Source organism: Tachyglossus aculeatus, chromosome 12 (genome assembly GCF_015852505.1).
Source record: "Tachyglossus aculeatus isolate mTacAcu1 chromosome 12, mTacAcu1.pri, whole genome shotgun sequence".
In the NCBI taxonomy this organism is placed as follows: Eukaryota; Metazoa; Chordata; class Mammalia; order Monotremata; family Tachyglossidae; genus Tachyglossus; species Tachyglossus aculeatus.
Window position 1 is genome coordinate 22,484,540 of NC_052077.1, and position 5,463 is coordinate 22,490,002.

Consider the following 5,463-nt stretch of genomic DNA (forward strand, 5'->3'; position numbering starts at 1 on the left):
TGCGGTCGAGTAATCTCCGACCCATAGTGACACCATGGACACAACTCTCCCAGAACAACCTGCCTCCATCAGCAATCTCTCTAGTACCACATTCATAGAGTTTTCTTGGTAAAAATACTTAAGTGGTTTACCACTGCCTCCTTCCACGCAGTAAACTTATCTCCATCCTTGACTCTCTCCCATGCAGCTGCTGCCCAGCATAGGTGAGTTTTGACTTGTAGCAGATTGCCTTCCACTTCTAACCACTGCCCAAGCTAGAAATGGAATGGACAGGCCTCTGCTTGACCCTCCCTCTCATAGTTGAGACTGGTAGAGTACTGGAAACTCTCCAGATGCAACCCTGAGAGGGCCTTGGGAGAGTACAGTACAATAATAGACACATTCTCTGCTCACAATCTAGAGACAAGATTACAGTTTACAGACTTGGGGAAGTACAATGCAACAGAGTTGAGCTTATCCTCATTTTACAGTTGAAGATACTGAGGTCCAGAGGTTAAGGGGCATCGCCAAGGTCCTAGAGCAGGTCAGTCCATGGCAGAGCTGGCATTAGAAATGGAGTCCTGTGACTCCCATTCTCTACTTTTTTCACTAGGCTATGCTGAACAGAAAAATTGATTGGCATACAAGTGAGGTTGGGAAATGAAGGGAGGAGAACATGATTCTGGAGAGGCAAGAAAGGTACAGGGGAGAGAGAGATGGAAGTAGAGGATAGGAACCAGATGGGAAATGGGAAAATTAATAGACTGGACTGTAGTGCAGATAGGGAATTCAAGAGTGAACTGGGGTAACAGAAACTTCCTTTGAGGCAAGAAGATTAAGCCAGGGTTCCTGAGCAGCCCCTACACTATTAATCAGGGTTTAGAAGGTTTGTGATCACATGCAGTGGCCTGGGTGTGAGACCAGGCCACCAGATTCCTTTTGCAACCTTGCACCTCCAGGACAGAAGTGCCAACCTTTTAGCTGTTGCCACTCAGTGGACAAACAGATGTTCCCGGGCCTGAACCCAACCCTTGAGGTTGTCCTCCTAGTTACCTCAGGCTCTTCAAAGGCTTATTGACAAGAGGCCAACCAAGACCAGACCAGAGAAAGCCCCTGTTTCCCTTTGGGGTCTGGATTCACTTCCCTGGAGGTACATAGGGCTGAACAAGTCTCTGTGAATGAGGAAGATGGAGAACATTGACTCATTGATTTTTCAACCTTTGTTAGATACTGAGCTAAACTCAGTACTGTATGTGGCACCAAACCTCTCACACCAGCGGCCAAAACCACCTTCTGTTTCAAGCGCTGGCAACCACACATGCTAAAAATCGGCATGCTACGCCATTCTAGCAAACCCTCCAGCTTCTGGCTATGACTGGAGCGCTAAGATCTTGGATCAGCTACTGTGCCGATTCTGTTGCCACTTATTGACCACCACCAAGATCAGATTTGATCCGGCCATCCTCCAAACATGATCATCATGAGAGGGCTACAGTGTGTCAAGGACTGAACTGAGATGCTGGGAAAAATCAAAGAGAATTTGCAGACATAATACCTGCTCTTCGGAACTCATCGTATAAAATGGGGAAAGAAAACACATACACACACAGAGTCGCCCATCTCTCCGCAAAGGACAGCTTACTTTGTGCAGAGCTCAGTAGCAAGCACTTGGGAAGGTGCAGTACAACAGAGTCTGCAGTATTTTTAGATTTTTGAGCCTCTGGAGTATTATGTGCTCCCCCCCCCCCCCCCCCCCCCCCCCCACCACCACCAAGTAAGTGCTTAATAAATACTATTGCTACTCCAACTAAATGATAGCAGTGGATGTTGCTTTGGCACTGGGCTGAATCTGCACTGCAGCCATTTTGAGGCATTGTTGCTGCTTTTTCCAACTATTAGTTTTTCTTGTAACCGGGCTTGTTGTTCTTCAGGACTTATTGCTAGGCATCAGAATCTTCAACTCAAGCATAACAAGCAACTGTTTGCACAAAGGATTACTGCACCACTTCTTTGCCTTTAGGGAAATGTATACTCTAATGCAACTCAAAGAGTTGACAAAGAAATTGACAACATCAGGAAGTGAAATACAAATTACTCTGGAGGAAGGTCAGGAAATTTCAAGACAGTGTTTTGATTTTGGGTTTTTTTTTTCTGTTCACTATTTCATTTTGACATTCACCAATTTTTGCAAGTCAGGTATGAATCAGAGTTCTGTTAATTTGTTTGCATATTATTGTCTAGAGGTCTATAAATGCACAATTTAAAATTTAACATCTGCTGATAGAACTGTCCCTCTTCAAGGTGTTTTACAGGAGTTGATTGATTAATCCTATATGAACAAGCCATATGCTCTCTATTAAAAGCAAGGGCTTGCAGGGAGCTAGATTCAAACATCAAACTAATCAAAGCCAGAAAATACTCAGTGTAGTTTATCAGTTTTAACATTTACTCCTTATCATGGTAAAATTAGTCAATAAACAACGGTTGATTGTTCATTTTAGTAACCACTCAATCAGCAGCCTTTGCTTTCAGAAAGCCCACTATGCCAAAGCGAAGGATTTTAGAACATTCCAGAGAATCCCTGCTTTCTGAAAGCTTCAAATTTGTTATCCCTAAAGTGCACATGAGAAAGACACAGGACATAAAACATTCATATGAGATCAAGCAACAAACATTCCCTTGGAATTTACAGAAGGATACAAGGTGTTGGAGGGCAACTGGATGTCAGGGGACTGGAATCAGGACAGTTAATCAGGAAAACTTCATGTGAACAGTTAGCTTCTAATAAAATTTTGAAAAAGCAGAAGAGAGGCAAGAAAAATGAAGTTGTGGTGTGCTGGGGTCATGAAGGAGCACAGTGTGAAGTCCCATAAGCCAGTTTCCTTGCCTGAACAGGGATGACAAATGAGGGGAATGAGATAAGGCAGCATGATAAAGTGTGGCCAATTGGAGGAGAGTTTAGAAGTCTATGGACAGTAGGGTTTTCGTTTGATGTGAACTGTCCTGCTGTTTTCCGAGAGAGAGTGATATGACTCAAGTAACGTTTGAAGGACATGATTCTTGGGGTTGTGTAGAGGGTAGGGTGGAAGCAGCTTGAGGGTGGGAATTTGGCAAAGAGGCTTTTACAGTACTCCAGGCAGGATGTGGGTAGGCTGCGTGTTAGGCTGTGGCTGGGGAAAGGAGAGGAAGAATTGGCCTTATATGGAGAGAGAGAGCGCAAGTGAGAGTTGAGGGAGAGAAAGGAGTAGAAGATGTCACGCATAGTAGTCAGAGGAAAGTGCTATCACTGATGTTAACTGGGGAAGTTGGGAGAGAAAAGAGATATAACCTGAAATTTAATAGACCAACTAGAGGACCCACAAAAAGATGCTGGGCCACTGAAGCAGCGTGGCTCAAGGGCAAGAGCCTGAGCTTGGGAGTCAGAGGTCGTGGATTCTAATCCCACCTCCGCCACATGTCAGCTGTGTGACTTTGGGCAAGTCACTTAACTTCTCTGTGCCTCAGTTCTTTCATCTGTAAAATGAGGATTAAGACTGTGAGCCCCTCGTGGGGCAGCCTTGATTACCTTGTATCCCTCCCAGTGCTTAGAACAGTGCTTGGCACATAGTAAGCGCTTAGCAAATACAAACATTATTACTATTATTATTATTTAGTTATTGATTGGGTTGGCTTTCACCAGATCGTAATTTGGTTGGGTGTCTATGAAGGCATGGCCCATGGTGAGAAGGGGCAGTGCCCGGAAAGTAAAATTCAACAAGCCTCTGGCCAAATCCCCGCTACAGGAAAGCAGGATAATATGTTAACAGAATTTCCCAAACTGTTTTAATACAAAACCTAATTCTTACCCATCATTTTAGGGACAGCAATTTACATATTAGAACCACATTGTTGCTTTTTCCCTTCATTATACTAATAATAATGGCATTTATTAAGCGCTTACTATGTGCAAAGCACTGTTCTAAGCGCTGGGGAGGTTACAAGGTGATCAGGTTGACGCACAGGGGGCTCACAGTCTTAATCCCCATTTTACAGATGACAATTGGTGGAGCTGGGATTTGAACCCATGACCTCTGACTCCAAAGCCCGTGCTCTTTCCACTGAGCCACACTGCATTATGCTGTCGATCAACAAAAGTATTTATTGATCACTTACAAGTATTTATTGATCACTTACTGCATTGGCGAGCACTGAACTAAGCACTTGGGAAAATACAGTAGAGAAAGTAGACACGTGCCTGCCCACAAGGAGCTTACAGTGCAGGGGGTGTGATGGTCTTACCTGCTGGAAGACTGGTGAATAATTTGTTGTCTCTTGCAACCTGAGTTCGTGTATGGCTTGTCTTCATGCAATTAAGTGTGGGGCCTATTTGCAGAACCTGCTATATCAGGTCAAATAACACTGGTGCTAGTACTAGCCCTTGGGAGGTGAGGTAGAGCCACGTAGCTAAAATTAAGAGTTCTTTGGATCCCTCCCCACCAAAAACACATTCTTACACATTAGCATAGATCTTGTCGATAAATCAGGGGTATTTAATGAGCACTTACTATGTGCAGAGCACGGTACCTGGTCCTTGGGAAAGTACAGTGCTACAGCGTTAGTAGATGTGATCCCTACCCATAAGAAGCTTACATTCTATGGGCAGGGACTGGCATTAAAATAGATTAGAGATAAGGAAAATAGTACAGTATAAGAATATCTACATAAGTGATGTGGGGCTAGGGTGAGTAGCCAAGTGCTTATGGGATTCAGTCAAATTGATAGTCAATACAGAGGGGAGGGTTAATGGAGAAATAAAGGGCTTAGTCTTGGAAGGAGATGTAAGACAGACTAATAATAATAATAATGGTACTTGTTGCGTGCTTACTATTTGCCAAGCACTGTTCTAAACGCTGGGGTAGATGCAAGGTAATCAAGTTGTCCCACGTGGGGCTCACACTCTTAATCCCCATTTTACAGATGAGGTAACTGAGGCACAGAGAAGTTAAGTGACTTGCCCAAAACCACACAGCTGATAAGTGGTAGACTAGACTGTAAGCTCATCATGGGCAGGGAAAGTGTCTCCTAATTCTATCACACTGTCCCAAGCACTCAGTACAGAGCTCTACACATAGTATGCAGTCAACAAATACCATTGATTGATGTGTTTTAAAACAATTTTTGAAAGTGTCCACATTTTCTATTGACACTTGGCAAGAAACTAAACAAGGGACTTCCTGGAATTGCCAGCTTTAGTATAGACATAGCATTTGCTCCTTGGACAATATGGAATGTTTAAATTCAGCTACCTTTGTGCCAAGTTCCTCTGTCTAACATGGCCAGAGTATTGCTACCCGGCCATCCAGAATTTTGCACAAATGATTTAATCTGAATTCTACACTAGATGTTTTGACTGGTTCATGGTTGTGGTATATCAACCTCACATTTGCAGTGAGTGTGGCTTCTCTGCCGGAGGATCAGATTTCATGGCTAGAACATACACTAAGG

The 5,463-nt window shown here is 43.7% G+C and overlaps 1 non-coding gene across 1 annotated transcript; it reads right to left on the reverse strand.

The window, feature by feature from the left end:
- Positions 1-213: 213 nt before the first annotated feature.
- Positions 214-350, reverse strand: LOC119936028. The gene has a single exon (XR_005453622.1). It is a non-coding gene; the product is annotated as a small nucleolar RNA SNORA7 (small nucleolar RNA).
- Between the last annotated feature and the right edge of the window lie 5,113 nt (positions 351-5,463).